The sequence below is a fragment of the Chroicocephalus ridibundus genome, chromosome 4 (assembly GCF_963924245.1).
Source record: "Chroicocephalus ridibundus chromosome 4, bChrRid1.1, whole genome shotgun sequence".
Taxonomy (NCBI): domain Eukaryota; kingdom Metazoa; phylum Chordata; class Aves; order Charadriiformes; family Laridae; genus Chroicocephalus; species Chroicocephalus ridibundus.
In genome coordinates this window covers 59444873-59462343 of record NC_086287.1, presented here as the reverse complement: position 1 = coordinate 59462343, position 17471 = coordinate 59444873, and the positions used below count along the sequence as shown (strand labels likewise).

Below are 17471 nucleotides of genomic sequence, written 5' to 3'. Positions count from 1 at the left end.
AACTTACGGTGCAGCTTGATGAATGCCAGAAGGTGCAACTTTCCACCCCATTAATCCTTCCTCACTTCTGCTTGCACTCAGTCTTGCGTCATCCTGTGGTGACCTGGTTCGGGGACTAAGGGGGCAGAAAAGGTTGACTTTAGAAAAATGAGTTATTTCCTGCCAGGTTCGTTCCCTAAACTGGCTCATGACAAAAGGGAATGATCACATGTGTGACGCAGAGAAAGCACAAGAGAAATGGCCTCAGCGTGTGGCCAAGGCAGGGGTAACAGGACCATCCCATCAGACTGCCTTAGCAGTATTATGAAACTGCCCCTGGGTGGAACAGCGTAGTGAGAACGTGTTAAGAGCAGAGATTTCCTGAACAAGCTTCACTGCAAGGAAAATGTATGTCGTCTTACCCTTTTGTGTAGTGGAGGGTATAGGAGATGTACAGGAGATGACAGTGGCTGTCACAAGGTCCTGCTGGGCAATGTAGCCGAATGGGGTGCGCAGACGGCTTCTGGGGGGAGCCAGCGATGTCAACTTCAGCAGCAGCTGCTGACACGCTTCTTCCAGCATTAGGAAATCAGATTATCCAGAAACCCCCGTGCCAAGCACATCTCTGCTACCCATCAAGCAAACTGCTCAAAAGCTGCTGTGGCTCAAGAGCGCAGGCTGGACCCCCCGGTAGTACGGTATAATTACAGTCATCTGAATGGTTTGCTCTGCAGCAAAGACAACAGTCTAGTCAGAGTTCCACAGAAGTGGAACCCCATGGAGTTATACTTAAGTGGCAACTTCATACACATTGAATACAGAGGAAGTCCTTGGCAGAAAGAGAAAATACTTCTGCCATTGTCTTTGTTCACACCGGCTTCAGGTGTGACGCAGAGGAGGATGAGGAGATGCAATTTGCTTGAATCTAAATCTCCTTTAAGAAGATTGTAACAGAATTCAGCATGTGCAGTGCTTTATAACACAGTCAACATACTCGGTTATATGACAGCAAACTTCAAAACACTGACACTGTTTAGAAAGATGAGAATAGCAGGCTGATAACTAAGGTTAGTTTTTCATCTTTTAAATGGCAGCCCAGCAAGAGCATTTTCTCAAAATGTTAAGAGGATACTTTTGAGTTCACAGACCCAAGGCTTCGTTGGGGCAGAGGAAACACCGCTCGTTTGAGCTCCTTTGCCACAGGGAAGTCTCCCTGCTGCCTGGCAGCCTTTGTTACCGCCTGATTCTCAGAGCCCCGAGGTCGGTGTGGTGGAAGCCGTGAGCCATCCATGGCAAAACTCCCGGCACCTTCCTTGTGATCAGGATGTTGCCCAAGCCGTGCAGCACGATAACAGACAAAAGGAGGGCTGAAGACTCAGGGTGCGATTTCCGTCATCTCACTTTCCTTAGCAGGCGCAGTAAAATATAAAGAATTTTAAAATAACATCATTTAATAATTCACAGGTTTTCAGGCGATTGCATGTGCCCTGCCTGAACTGACATGCACGTTTGAATTTTCAATCTGTAACAGACTCAGAGGGGGAGGCAGGAAAAATAGCATTTAAAAAAAGCATTTATTCAAGAAAAATCTTTAGGGATCATGTCTAGGATAATCTTTTTCAGGGTGACCCTCATTTTCTACTATATAATGGTTTTACCCAGCAGTGGTTTAACGGTTTTGAATTAAGCTGTAGAGTGGAGGAACAAATACTTCAGCAAGAATGGAGGAGTTTACTCAGAAAGGCAGCAGTATCAGCCCACTTTTGAATATAGAACAGAGATGATTAATCTGCTGACCTTTTATCCCCAACATCACTAAAAAGTATATTACATACATAACGTGATCTGGTTTTGTGTAAATGATCGGTTTAAGCGTGACAGACCTGTTTGAAGCAAGTGGCATGCCAAACAGGAGGCGAGAAGGCACCGTCGCTCTGCACTGAGGCTCTCGTCAAAAAACTCCCTCACTTCAAGCCTTTTCTTTGAACATAAATGTTTGTGAAGTTTTCCAGTGATTTTTTTTTCCTGGCGTTTGCCCCACGACTCTTATTATTTTTAGCCATGTAAAATGGCATTATGCAATTGCTGAAATTTGTTTCTTTCAGCCTACGATGATTTATAAGTCTTAATTTCCAGGATACTCCCTTGAAGTTACCTTCTCTTTGTGACCTCAAGATTTCTCTTCCCAGACCTTTGGTATTTATTTTTACTATTTCTGTGGTCAGGGTTTGGCAATGCTGTTTTGGATTAATGACTAAACATACATAAGAACTGGAAGGAATACACATCCTAATCTCCTAATTTAATGCGTGGCTTGTTTATCAATAGTAGAAAGAAGTTTCTGGACAGGTTTGACACATCCTAATAATAGGCCTCTGCAGCCAGAGAGAAAGATTTTGACAAATGTGAACTGCGTGTAACTCTTCACTTGTTCCAAAATAGATGCAATTTGCTTATTTTATATTGCAGTGCAGTATTTCTTTCTCAGACTTTGCCCAGAAAGAATTGGAAGTGGAAGTCAGTTAGTTTGGACAAGAATGCATTGTTTATATGGAATATTTTAATTGACATAAAATTGTGTAAACCTGCTAGCTTCTCTGCTCTTGGATGAAGAAAAGATCTTTGGCGTTACAAGGGCCTGAATTTTCTGTTCTATTTTTTCCTTTTATGCAGGAAACTGCAAATAATTTAATGGTCAGATGAAATTACTCAGCATTTTACTCAGTCGTTGAATTTTCCTCATAAGCAGTATATTTTGCTTTCAGCATACATCCAGTAATTTTTTAACTGGCATCTTCTGATGATCTTTTCACTTTCTCTGTGTATTCGTGTTTACCTTCATTGTTTATTTACTTAGGCTTAATTCCTTCCCTACCCAGCCTACTGTGAATAAAATGTTCCTCTGAAAACGATTAATTTTGCACTTTGTTTACAGAATAGTCTTGCAATGTTGTATCTGATACTCATTAGCAGGAAAACAGAAATAAAGGCAGAAACATTAGTTCTCACCACAAATCATTTTGAATTCACTGGGATCAGGATCTGACCCAAAATGTTTAGGTTAGCTCAACAGCTTAAATGGATTCGAAGGGTCTCACTCAATGTTTATGCCTCACAGCGCGTCCTCCTATGACTTTTTATTTTTAGCTGTTCAACAGTTCTTACTTTCTGTGAATTTTAAAGTTATTCTTAGACTAAGCAATACAGTCTCTTCACAGGGAGAAACTGTGACAAGCATCGCTATGTGATACAGCTCATCATTTCATAGCGCCCAGCGTTTCCACCTGAAGCTCCGGCAGAAAAAAAACCCAACCAAAGATTAAACGGGTACTTTAAACTTAGATATTAAATTTTGGTTTCCAACTCACTCTCCTCAGTGCATGAATTATTGTGGATACCTGGAGCGGTCCACCGTCCTCTGTGAAACTTAATTTAAGGGCCACAAATTGCCTCTGAGTATTAGCATATGTGCAAACCTGCTTCCCGGAATCCAACTGTACTTTTATTTCTGACATTTTAATAGAATTGATTTTGTGAGAGTACTAATCCCTTGCTACTAGTTCTTACCTGAAACCGGGTCTGAATTTCTTGAAACAAGAAAACGGTGCTTTTTTATTAAAGGTATTCACAACCCCCTTTTTTTAATAGGATTCATATACTTACATAAAGCGCGGAATACACATGTGAATAAAATGGATCAGTGATCTAAGCCTGCTCGTAGAATGGAGAGAGAGTTCTGAAATGCATATTTATTGCAAACAAACCCTGGATTTACTAGGTATTGAGGGAACATTTTTTAAAGAACAATTATGTTGTATTTGGAAAACCTGACATTTTCTTTCTTAACTAATTTTAATTGGCATTATGCTGCCACTGAGCCAAAAAAAAAAAAAGCAAGACAGCAGCAAAATATAAATTAAAGTAGGAGTAAAGTATCTTAGCTGATGAAAGCATAGATAAAAGGCTCTAAAGCCTTTCTTACGAATACCTTCTTCAAAACGGGGTGGTCCTCGGGCAGTGGTGGCCCGTGCCTATTCCTTGGCCTCTTTTACAGTCGTTGACATTGCGCTGCCAATGAAGCAGCTGTCACTTTTTACCAGCGTAATGCCTGCCAGCAGCCGGCTCAGAAGAGCTGCTTTTAATTAAATTCCTGATTTCAATTGGATTTCGGTTTGCAGTTCACAGCTAATGGGGATTTGTGGGGTGGGGTCTTACAGGGCATCTAGGAGTATTTCAGACACCTCTGTGTTACAGACATCTGTTCAGAAACATCAAGCATCACCTTAAAATTAGTTAAATTTTTGCCCCCATTACTTGCGAGAGCTCCTCCAAGATCTCACTGCCGTAATGGTTAGAATTATTCATTTTCCAGCTTAAATGTATCTACGGCAGATTTACAGCGTTTGTTCATGTGCCAACATTGTCTCTTTGCTGAGGCAGTTTTCCTGCCTCCCCTTTCTCCTCGTGTTAAGGAATCATAGAATCATTCCGGTTGGAAAAGACCTTTAAGATCCTTGAGGGCAATCCTATCCCCTTGGGCACTGCTCCACTGGGGTTACCAAGCCAAACTCTTGTGGGGTGTATTGGCACCAACAGGGACAGGCAGGTTCAGGCTCTTTCTGCTAACGATCTGAGCGAGCTGGGATGTGAATTGGCCCTCTCCTGGTGCCTACAGGGCTATGGCAGCGTAATGCTAAGCCTGAGCTGGTGAGTTCTGCTGGAGACTTCATTAACACTGTGCTAATTCAGTCTTATCTGGATTCTGGGCCAGTACGAGGCCAACTGAGGCTCACATCGGTCTGCACCTGTTTATTCAGATGTGCTCACAGTCTCTTCTTGTGAGATGGATTTTCCATTTCTCTGATCCTCCTAGAAGCAATCTTCTGCACCTGTTTCATGTCAAGTCCATTTTCCTGCATCATATGCAAAGAGATTAATTGGAGAACAAGAGATGGCTCTACCCTCTCCTCTTTTCCTTGCGTTGGCACAGCATACGGTCACTGGTTCAGCGCAATCATTCTCATCAGTCTGGTTGACGTCTGGAAGTCGCGGACAAACACATATGCAGCTTGACAGCTGAACACCTGGGCAATGAACGTGTCACGTCAGGGACATGCTGGGTGTACCCTACGCGCGCTCTGTTATTTGATCGGTGCTGTGCAGTACAGCTTGGACCTAGCTGAAACCCAAAGGACAAATGAAAAGTTTACGTAGGGTAGCTCTGGAGCCTCTCTGCTCTATCAGCCAACGCTCCATGGAGTCAACCCATCTTGGTGAGCCCAGTACACAACCGGAGAGCGCCGGGCTGTTTGTTCCCTCTCTGGCCATCTGTGTCGTTCACGTTTCCCACAGGCTGGATTTCCTGCTCATGCAGTGCATGGCATGGGATTTCCCAGACACAAACATGGGAGCCCAGGCACATGCTCGGGGGCCATGTGACAGGGCTGTGGCGGTGGATCTCCCCCATATGGAGCACAGCTGTGTCTGTCCTTGAAAGGGGTGACCTAAATTTTACACAGTATTCCAGTGACGTATGACCGGCACATCCTTTGCTGCTGGAAATACCCTCTGTGTTTTTGAATTGTACGTGTTTACCATAGCTGCCTCTCTTTAGGGGCTCATGCTAACCATGAATTTGACTGAACCATCTAGAGTTTTCCCCTCCATGCGCAGCTGGCAAGTGCCCAGCTTATAGTGACATTTTTTGCTGCCAGCTTCGCGAAATTGAGTTAGGCAATTCTGGATTTCATCCTGTTTGCACTGCTTCAGTCCTTGAAGTCATTCAGTTCTTCCAGTGAAATATCCCTGTCCTGTTCTGTACACCCACAGATCTCATAAGCTCATTCCCAATTTTTGCACCTGTGTTCTCTATGTCATTTCTGCTGACCATATTCTTGTAATGGTGTTTAGTTGTGATAATCAGCAGACAGCAGATAACCTTAGCTGATGTAAACTGTCACAGCTTTTGCTATCAAAATAGTGCTGGTAGTGTTTCCAGCTAAGGTTCTGCCAGAATGTAATTAGAAATATACCTTTAAAACATGGTATTTCTTTAACCACCGTAAACATCTTCTAAAAAAATTCAAAAGGCTTTGCTTAAAAATACCACCGTGCTTATGAAATAGTTACTCTTAAGCCAAATGAACACTGAGAGTACCATAATATTAAAAGTGTTAAAATATTAAAGATTTAGATTTCCGTTATTAGGAATATCCCCTCTCGCTTAACTCTGCTCTGTAACTGTGTCTCCTATATGCAGATGATGCCAGTTATTGCGATAAATCATGCTCCTCTTTCTCGAGTGAGATGCCAGAGAGATATTGCAACAAGCACTTGCTTCTTGGCATGACATCAGTCCCTTTCAACAGCGGCTTTGGAGCTGGCCTTTAAAGCAGTTTTATTCTGTTACCCAAAGAACCGGGCGCTATGTTGCTATCTTTTCTGTGCCACGAGGGCTGTCTTCTGCCAGCGTTATTCCCATCCTGTCTCTCCAGCTTTATGGCTGAGAGGAAAACCTAAGAAATATAAACCAAATGCAACGGTGCATCTGAAAGCAGTCTAGGTAACGACTCCAGGAGGTACAAACTGGGCCACATCTCGCATATGTTCAGTACTGGTGATTTAAGTGTTGACATTGTCATGGTGACAATTAAGAAGCAAGAAGGGGAGGATCCTAGATTTTTGTGGTTTAATGGGAATATTTTTTTGCTAATAGTCACCTCTCGTCATGATCCAACCAAGCTGAGGCCTGGCAGGCTCCATGGGTATGACCCCGTTTTAAGGGGGGAACCAAGCTGGAAGAGCGTCCATACTGAGAAAACAGGAACAGGTCCTGTACTGAGCAGTCCTGTTTTCAGTGAGCCGTGTCTCATCCGGGAAATTGGGACAGATGTTGCTTCACTAGTGGGTGCCACCATCACTTTGGCCATTTGGTCTTTGATAGGAGATGATCAAATTTGAGCACGTGACAATAGGAGGCAGTGATGCAGCCGCCAGCGTTTAATGATTCACACTTTTGAAGGTGTCTGGAACTTTTTCTCATTTCTAAGCTGTAATCCGTCAGAGGAGGACTTTGTAAAATATTTACCCTTCCTTCTGTGTGTAAAAATGATTTACTTTATTTGGTGTTTGATGCATTATTTTTTCCACTAGGAAATCAAGCCATAATTTGTTAAACACTTGCGTGGAAGTATCCCAAAATGACCCGATATGATGAATACTGTTATAGACTGTAGTTGAATAGGTGCTGCTTTTCCCAGCTGTGGGAACTGTAGAAACTGAAAATATTCTTTCTGAAAAGTTCTGGAATCAATTTTTTCTCTTACAGAGAGATTTCTAGTAAAGAATTAAAGTTGCTTAAGTATATTTCCTTGCAATGAACATTCTAAAAATAAGAAGGGATGATAAATAAGGTGACATTTATATTCAGTGCAGTGTTCATTGCCGTCAAATTCCATAACCGCAGCCCTCTTGTATAGACATTCAATTTAACAATACATCACCTTTCATTCGCAGCTCTGAATAGCTGAAAAATCCTCTTGTAACGCTTGCCCTTGGCCCCCAGTAACTTGCTGTTTGCTTGAATTACATACGATGAGTAAGCACTTGAAGCAGTGTACATCTGTACATGTCAGTAATGTGTGTGTAAGGTTTAATTTAGCACCGTATATTATATTGCAGCCTTCACTTTCTGGTAAAGGTGATGTGAGGAAATTGTTTTGCCAAGTAAGGACTGCAAAATTCATTACTTGCTGTGTGTTATTTCAATGTACCATTTTTTAATTCTAGATGGATTTTTGCCATTCAAGGGCTGAACTATGTAATGTTGGAGTTCAGCCTGGGCATTTGTGCCCCGAAGTACATGAAGATGACCGTTCTAAAGGGGTTACTAGCAGCTTTCTGCCAGTTCAGATATGTTGTGTACTGGGGGTGAAGTCACTCTCTTCTATATAAGACAGAGTAGTTGTTTGAATGCAGCATTTCTCTCCCTGTGTGCATTTCAAGAGTGCAAATATTTACTTCCTCTTCTGGTCTGATTGAGTTGTGTAAAACTGCCCTAGAATTTGCCATATTTGTAACTGGATAGTGCTATAAATGTGTGCAGGTGCCCAAAATGCAACTCTTCTCTTTAAAATATGGGGGGGGGTTAAATTTTTTTTTTTTTGGTGGGAAAAATGAGTTGCATTAAATTTGTCCAGCTGATATATTTGATCTCATCCAGCCTGGTATCATATGTAACTTGAACATCAAGATGTCATGGGAAACTATGAGTAATCTGACGCACTCAAGGTTTGACTAAGACGAATTTTCAAGGCCATACTGAGAGATAACGTACATTTTAAAAGACTGTTGGAAGTCCTGGTCCAAGCTGGCATTCCTTAATTGTGGTGGTATTATGAACGGTGCATCAGAAACTGCAGAAACTAATGTAAAGGATGTGCTTCTCTTTTCATCTGTGTTGCTGCGCTTCATTAAAAAGTTATCAACATCATGTCTAATTTTAGCAGCATCTCAGTTTCCATCTTTGAGTCCTGCACTTCTTCCTGTTACACATTCTTCCCATGATTTAATGTCATTTCTCCAAAGTGTCATTCCTCCAAACTGTACCATAATCAGCATGGGTAGATGTACATCTACTTGCGGACCACTGGAGACCAGTCTTCACCCAGATGTAACTGCAAACCTACTCGAAGACAATTCCATTAATAGCCACAGATCCATAGTTGCTGAGTGTCTTATGTGCTTGTCCAAAAGGAATTCACTCAGGCTATCAATGAACTTCACTCAATAACCACAAGTTCATAACAAATTTTGACTATTACTAATACAGTACAATACAAATGAATGTGTTAACAGTGCAGTAGTTGTTTGAAAACAGCAGTATTGCTTATGAAAGAATAGTTTCTATTTTCCTTGTACAATTTTCACACATTACTATTCATTTAAAGTGAAATAGAAATGAATAGCCACCCAGGCTTTGTAATCTGGATGTTTAATATGTCTGTTATACATCTATTTTTTTATTTTAACTTCTTCACTGTGTGTGTTTCTTCTCTCACTCGGTCCCCATTAATATCCTTCACAAATGATTGGGTTTTTTTGAAATATAACTTCAAAAGAGAAATGAGATTTTCCCAGCATGCTAAAATCTTGGGTGGTATACATTGTTGTCACTAGTCATATAATTTAAAATTAACACCATTGAAAAGTGCTGCTTTAAAGCTTCTATTGAAAAATCATAATATGTAAGTGCAGTTGGGCTTTTTTGCTGATCTGGATTTACATTTGTATAATGTACAGTTAATAACTGGCATGATCTCGTTATATATTGATTACTCTTCTTCAGTATGTCCCTTGTTTTGTATCCCATTATTCACTCGAAGGGCTTAATTAAATGAATCAGAGTATAAGCACATATTTGCTTCAACAATCGCAATTCCCCATAGATTATTTTCTTTGGCTTGTCTTGCTGGGATTTCCAGGAAAGTTCCCAGAAACTGTTTCACAGAATAAAGGGATTTCTCTTTTTAAAGCCCTTTTTGGTGTTACACAAATTTGAGCCCAGAAGAGTTTAATTTTTGAGAAATAACCATGAATACTACATGCATGTGTGCCTCTATAATAAAAAAAGTCTTCAGAATAAATTGAGTTTAAGTTGAATCCTATTTGATTTCTGTGGTTGGCTTTGGAAACATTTGGTAGTTATTTTCCATTGAAATTCGCACCCGCTTGGGGCAGCAGTATGTTTAAGTGCTTCTCCTGCTATTTCTCCTCTGTAATCTTGATTTTAAAACTCGTTTTCCATTTTTTTTCTATTTTTTCTGTGTTGTGTGTACTTATCTTTCACATGGTAATAAATAATTCTGCATTAGCTATTGGTGGTCTTGGTCTTAGTGTGCATGTATGTGTGTTGAAGGGGTACAATATATAGTCCTGTAAAGACCATTGTTCTTTGATTTTGAGAAAGAGAGAGGAGGGATTCTAATTTACATCCATATTGCTGAAATAAAAATGTGGCCTCTCCATTCAAGAATGTGGCTGCGATTTTTCAAAATGACTTGTAAGGCTTAGATGTCTTCATTTATGGGTGGCTAAACCGGGACATTTTTAAGAAACAAGTTTTTAGAGAACAAGGTTCAACGTTATAGAAATTTTAAGAGGACAAGCTGGTCCCAAAGAGCCAGTAAAATTCTCAGCTGCTGACTGTGAGTGCAGCGCAGATCTCTGGGTCTCTGTTGCATTTGTTGGGTCAAAGTGCTTTGTTCTGTATTAGACATTAAATAAAGGTGATTCATACCTCAGTGTACTGACAAGTCTGGTGACAGGCATTACAGAGAGGAGGCACCTGGAATGAGTCAAAAGGGAGAAGTTGTTTTGTTATGTTGGGATTTTTTTGCTTATTAACACAGAGATTAATTAGAAACATTTCCACGAAAGCAGGTGCAAACTTCCTCTGAGCACGTAGCAGGCTGACAAGGTACAAGTCAGCCTGAATCCAGCAGCTGTATCCCTGTGTCAGCATGACACTAGCAGGAACTATCAGCTCAGGCAAAGTAACCTGTTAACAGAGCTGCACAACATTTGCGCCAGTGCTGGGTTACTCCTTGCCAACTTGGGTAACTAAGGGGGAAGAGTGTCTCTGACTTCTCACCCATTTGCAGACACGCATCCGTGTTTGTGGGGATCAAAGCCTGGTTCTGAGGGTCCCCAAATCAGTGGAGACACACCGGTCATCTCTAAGGAGGTTTCTGTCAGACCTCAAGAGCTCTAACTGGCCTTTGTTGCAGCTGAGCGTCATACCCAGGAGCTCCAGCTGATATATGGTTTCGCAGGGCAAATACAAAGTAAGAAAAAGATCCTGCTTCCAAAACTTTAGCCTGAATTGAGAGGAAGCTTAGATGGAAATGATCATCCAGCCCAGCTCCTTTCCAGAGCAAGATTATATCCTGCAGGCTGTTTTCTAGCATTTGCCAATCTGGCTATAAAAGCACCAAGCAAATAGGATCCATTACTGGGAAGAGTCTGGGAGACTGTTCCATTGTTTAAAAGACGTCATGCAAGTACATTGTCTTCTGAAATTATTTATTTTTTTCTTATCTTAATTACATCTTATCCTTGCTTATGTTCTGAGATACCAAATTAAAATCTGATGCTTTTAAAGTTTATATAGTTGTTGGCTATTACAATTCACCTCTGTGTCCTCAAGCTGACCAACCTGGGGTGTTGGTCACTCCAGGGGAAAGGCCTGCACCGCTGCATGAACATAAATATTCTATGTCACAGGGATCAGGGCAAATGATGGCAATAAAACTCCCTTTGCCTTCTTTGTGTCTCTGGCCTGCTCTTTCCTAATAAATGAGTTCCTCCATCCCATCACAGGTTTTGCTGTTCTTCAACGAATGTTTGCCAGCAGCTGTATCTATGGTAGGAAGTGGCGGGGCCTAGTAAGAGTGTGGGGTGAATGCAAAACAGGACCTGTAGAGTAAAATGGTTGGTGCTGAAGGCTTAACTTCCACAATTATGCATGCGTTAAGGTTTTGGGATAGTTCTGGACTGTTCCCTCGAACTGGATATATGTACTGGTTGGAGGTCGTTAGGTGCACTCCTGGAACGCGCTTTCTGACTTAGTTTCTTCTGAAAGTCTTCGAGTTTGAGGCTGCTTTGTTGTGTGGACCAGAGCATAATGAGTAGAGATGATCTGGAGACTTGTCCACTTTTAAAGAAAAAGTGCACTTCTAGTCTGAACCAAAATGCTGATGCAGATACAATCCAGATCTTTTTGGGAGGGAGCTGAATGCAATGTTATATAGCAGCAAGAGAGATTTGAGTCAGACCTCAGGAAAAGGTTTGTAACGATAAAGGCAGCGAAGCACTGTGGAAGCTGAATAAATTCCATGATGAGAGTTTTTAAGGAAAAGGCTAAGCAAAACAGAATTTGGGAATAAGGTAGATTAGTTGTTCTTGCATAGAGAAATGGGAATGGATTTGGTCAGTTTATGGCATCCCTGCAAGCCAAATTTCCCCTATGATTCCAAAGTGCACCACCACATCTGTTCAGGAGGGACGACCTTTGTATAAATATCTCCAAAAGGCTTTGTTTTCTTGCTGTGTGACAGTGCATGCTATACCTGTGGTTTCTTTCAGTACCGCACCTCTTTGCGTTTCTTCCACCTGATGAACGTATGCATACATTTTCTTATGCATAACAGTTTTAAATTTTCCAGTTTTAATTTTCTGTCCTCCTTCCTGCTAGTCACTATATTTTTTTCTCTTCCTTGGCTGCTATTTGTAATTTCCCTTAGTTTAGCTACATCATGGAGTTTCACTGATGGCAATTTACTCTCCCAGCTGCTGAAAGTTTTCAATAAAGTTGAATCAAAACTGGTGTCCACCAAGTAATCTACATTGCTGGTGATAGTCTACTGTTAGCCGGATTTCAAAACACATAGCTGGTTCTCTTCAGGTCAGTTTAAATTCAGGTTCAGATGAGACATAATAGCGAATGTTCTACTGAACAGATAGCATATGATTGTTTCCTGCCATTCATTTGTAATTTGGTCAAGCAGAAAACTTCAAATTAATAAAATTGCAGCCATTCTCTTCCTCTAGGTTGTACATTATTCTGAATTATTAGGTGTCTTGAAACAGAACTGCTCCCTACAAAACACGTATTTCAGAGCTAAAACCCAAACAAGTCCCATTCCTAAGCCTCAGATCACTCAAAATGACCTCAATGTATTTGACCTTCTTTGCCATTGAATTTAAATGGGTGTTCAGGCTGTTAACTCACTAAGGTTCCTTTAAACCCCCCTCCCTTTTGTATAATGATTTGTTACTTTATGCATTTTCTGCTGTAGCTTATGAAGATCCCAGTGTCCCAAGAAAATTGACCTTTTCAGCCATGTATAGGTGTGCCGTTCCAGCATAGAGGACCAGTCTAGCCTTGCCTCTTGGCTGCTGCTTAATGCAGTCTCTGGGAAAAGGAAGAAGTAGACTCAAGTCTACCCTAGTAAAGTGCTTTAAAATCCAGGTCACTCATTTCACAATAATTTATCTTAACGTTGACTCCTGCTCAAAAGATAACAAAGATTTAGAGCTCCAAGGCCATTTCATGTGTTTGCTTCTGTGCTTTATGATGACATTTTAATTAGAAAAATGTATATTTTTCCTTCTCAGCTATTTCCATTTTACTAGGATAAATAGTATGCAGAAAGATTTTTTTCATGTCCCAAATTATCTGTATATCCCTATCCATTTCTTATGCTGAACGTAGTAATGTTAAAAAAGAACAATAAGGGGGAAACATTTTGGTACAAACATCAGTTTTGGAATGAAAACATTTTCAGCTATGAGGCTCCATTAGTTCTGCAGTTAGCAAATACTTCAATTGACACTGTTGTCAAACCAAGGACATAAAACTGAGAGTGTGATATGTTATCTGCTGCCAATTACGTAAGTTCATGATGCATAAGTTATTGCAAAAAATAAGGTCATGACTCCTAAATCAACTCCTTTTGAAGTTGTAGCTCTTCATAAAACCTCCCGCATATTTGTATATTTTAGTTGGTTAACTCTTAAGTGAATTTATGTGAGTGCTTATGAAAATGAAGTATTATATGACATTAAAGAAAAAGCAGAACCTTGCACGGTGTACAGGAATACCAACTTGTTGATATCAAATGCTTATAGAGAGGTGAATCCATTCAAAACATGGGTTTTATTTCCTAATCAAAGAGTTTAATCAAAGTTCCTTATCAAAGAGCTGTTTGAAAATAAATGTTTTTGACCACCAAGCATAAACATTCAAGTTATTACGGAACATTATCTAGTGGATAGGTAAGAGGATTAGAAGTCAACCTCCCCAGTCCTTGTCTTACCTTTTATATGGTCTTTTATGGTAATCTTACACTAGTCACTGAACTTTTCTGATTGCCTTTATTTATCTTTCTGTATGACTAAATATGACTAAATGTTGTATCTGTCATATGAAGATAGTATGTAAGTAATAGACTTAAACCTTCATTTGAAAAATGCCAGCAAAGCTGGGAAGAGCTTCAGAGGAACAAATCACCCCACTCAGAACTGAAATAGAGAGGTCCTTCTTCACGTCTGGGGCAGAGGTTTCAGGAACTTTAAGAATCAAGCTATCATGATGCTAAAAATGCTTAACACCTTCATCTTAATGCAAAGGAATTGTCAGGGAATCGTGTAGCTATGGATTTTTTTCACTTCAGAAAAAAATAGTATGACTTTCAAATATCATCTCTTCAAAATTCAGTGGAAGTATGGCCATTGGAGATGACTTGACAAAGCCTCCCCTAGAACAGCTAGTAGTCCTTGTTCTACCTTATTCAGGTCAAGGACTGAAAAACAGGTGTTTTGTAGTCTAGTAAATGACTTCACCACAAGGCTTTGGTTTTTTTTTCTTCTTTTCCTTGAGTTTTTGGGACCCCCTCAGCTACGTCTGTCTCTCTGCAACTTATCAAGTTTGTACAAATAGTTACCTATTCACTGGCCTGGAGAAAGACCAATGCAATAGTCCAATGGGCAGTCTAAGTCCTTCTTCCAATTAATGTTTAATTATTTATACAAAGTGAAACAGGTCCAACAGGAGAGACCGAAGAAGCTGTTCTTCAGAATAACTGATAGTTTGGTGGCCAGAAAGCTTGCCTGGGATGCAGGATTCTGACATTCAGACATCTTGCAGAACAGAAACTTGAAATCTGGACTCCTGTGTCACCAGTCAGTGCCTTGATCATAGGATGATTATCTGGGAGGGGTGGCACTTTTCTTACTCTTTGATGTATTTCAAGTCTCATCCTAGGCATGAGAACCTTTCCCAGGTAAGAGCTTCAGAAGAACTGGTAAGTACCCGCAAAAGGTTCTGGTCTCAACAGAATACAATTTGTCAGTGAACAAATGCATCACTTTGATGGGTGCCTGACTAGAGTTTTCACAACCATGTAGGTCCAGAGTGGTTTGGCCATTGTGATGATTCCTCAAAGTCCCGTGTTTGAAGGAGAGGTCAACAAGCAGTGCTGAAGGGCATGAGTCTCGGGAAGCCTGTAGAATGCCAAAGCATATGCCTGCGTAAGTGTCAGACTTGTAAATCATCTGTTGTTACAAAAGTTTAACAACAGAGAAATGGTCACATACAAACATTGGTTTGGGCATTAGGCTTATGAGTCTTGCTGTTTTTAAATACTTCAGCTGACATTGATATGAACCCAGGGCATAAAACCAGGAGCCTGATATGTGATCTGCTGCCAGTTGCCTTCAAACTACCATGTCTGATGAGGAAAAAAAGAGAGGAAGAGGATGGAGAAATGGGACAGGTCATCTGGACTCTGATAATTAATGTTCCTTAGAAAATAAAAGTTTTGAAACTTTCCTGGAAATGAGGTTTTATAATCTGCTACAATGGCCCACAGGGGGGGATGCTGCAACCTACACATATTGACAATTGTGGTATTACCAAGCAATTCATTTTTATGAGTAATTTCCAGAGCAACCCTCAACCATGCAGTCACGCATACAGTGCAGCAGTGTGCCATAGAAGAAAGGCTCAGCTAGGGGCCAAAGATTATACAGATTTGTTAATATTTGGAAAAAAGATCCTAACAGCAGAAAGCAAATTGAGCAACAGAGAGGGGGAGAAGGAATGGACTTGACAACAAAGCAAGCTCTGTAAGGATGGATCCAGAGGACAGTGAACTCAATGGAATGATTTCCATTGATTTCTTAAGATCTTGGATAGATCTCAAGGGAACAGAGATGCTCTGTCTTATACCTTTCCCCCTCCTTTCTCCGTCTGCATGGAAAATACATTCTTCCTCGTTCACAACAAGCATAATTTAATGACAAAGCATCACAGTCAAAATGTTGATGACACTTGTGATGTTAGAGCCAAGAATCCCTACCTAAGCAGTCCCAGAAGGAGCTTGACATTTCCAAGGGCTGAGCAGCTTGCGAATTCTAACAGTACCTTCATCTTTTTATTAGACTCAGAATAATCTTATCCTGTACTTAACTGTGCAAATCCACTCTGCTTTCTACTTTAAAACACAGAGAATAACGGAGCAGTTGGATCTATGATGTTGTTTCTCTTAAATCCTTCTCCATAAACACTTTTCTTGTAAAGGTAATGATCCATTTAGTCGTCTCCTATTTATGTCTAGTCTAAGTAGTTATAGCCGTTACTTTTAAACAGCTATTAGATACTTCAGTAGTTCTTAAACCATGCCAAGGAATACTTGGAATAAAAGAACAACGAGCAGAGATGACTGAAAATGAAGTTGTAGAACTGAATTTGATTATACATCATTCAGAATAAAAAAATAGTTCTGTCAAAGCCCCTGTAAAGGGCTGTTAAAGAAAGCGATATACTTTGCACTAAGTGAGGCTACACAGATCATGAATCATGGCCCCAGGTGATCTATCTCCAAGTTCAGCTTGGTTATCTAATTTCAAAATCCTTCCTTCTATGGGAACAGAAATTTGCTGCCTAATGTAAGTAGTGCTTGACAAACTCATCCTGCTGTGATAGCAAGTCTTAATTCATCCTACACACTGAAGAACATAATTTATCTTAACACTAGGCTTTGAGCAGGGCTAGCTGTGGGGAAGTAGAACTACTAGGGTTTCCTTTTACTGCTGAACTCAGTTGAAAACTGCAGGCAAGCCAAGCCTGGTTTAAGTACTCTGTTGGTTATTTTCTTTAACATGGTGTGAAAGACCAAGGCTGCTTTATTGCAATGGGTGTGTAAGTTACCAGCAAGACATGCTGAGATGAGGAGCTGGTGACAACACACAGGAAGAGAAATCGGCATTACTCCCCATCACTTTGGAGATACAAGAATAAAATTCCTTATAGAGAAAACCAGAACTTTTTCACTGGAGAACGCTCAACAGAGAGTCCTACTCTTTGTTGGATCTCAGTGACCGGGAGGTCAGGAGTGAACGCTTCCAGGTCCCTAAGCACAAGCTCCTCACCTTCCCCAGGCTGTACATGATTGGAGTGACTGCTCCTCATCTTCCTGTCCACTGGGATGCCACCAAATTCCACAGTCTGAGGATTTACCCATTTCCTTCACTAGCATTGAAGGTGTTGGCTTTGGCAGTTTACTCTGTGCCTCCTGGACCCTGTAAGGCAGCATCAGTGGAGACAGCTGTCCTTCACCTGGCCTAAACACACGCACGCACACACACACTAACAACAGGCATTGGCATGTCCTTCTGTAAGGTGATTCTTACCTAAGGGACACAGCACCAGCACTGTCTCAAGCTTTGCAACAGAGCAGAAGAAAAGGCAGTAGAATTGATTCAAAAGAGCAGAAATGAATAAAAAAGGCCATTCTGTCCTATTGCAGCACTGGACACTGAACATCAATTCCAGTCTAAAGTCTGTCAAATGATGAAGCACAGATAGTGGATTTGGAGTTTCCAGTTTAACTTGTGACCCAGACCTCCCTGAGGACAGTGGGAATCCCTCT

The 17471-nt window shown here is 40.8% G+C and overlaps 1 protein-coding gene and 1 long non-coding RNA gene across 6 annotated transcripts in view; one reads left to right on the top strand and one right to left on the bottom strand.

The window, feature by feature from the left end:
- Positions 1-17471, bottom strand: part of DIO3 (iodothyronine deiodinase 3) — a 71527-nt gene that overhangs the window by 5741 nt on the left and 48315 nt on the right. For 2 of the 5 annotated variants that reach the window (XM_063332991.1, XM_063332993.1), the window contains exons 3-4: positions 10277-10324; positions 8-707 (exon numbers count right to left, since the gene is read on the bottom strand). The gene's annotated coding sequence lies outside the window, so the exon portion shown is untranslated. Of the gene's footprint in view, positions 1-7; positions 1385-10276; positions 10325-14483; positions 14596-14834; positions 15043-17471 lie in introns of those variants that run through there. The other 3 variants (XM_063332989.1, XM_063332990.1, XR_010070805.1) reach the window with 3 other exon arrangements.
- On the top strand, positions 13552-15778 carry LOC134514773 (uncharacterized). The gene is made up of 3 exons (XR_010070806.1): positions 13552-14822; positions 14947-15069; positions 15190-15778. It is a non-coding gene; the product is annotated as an uncharacterized LOC134514773 (long non-coding RNA).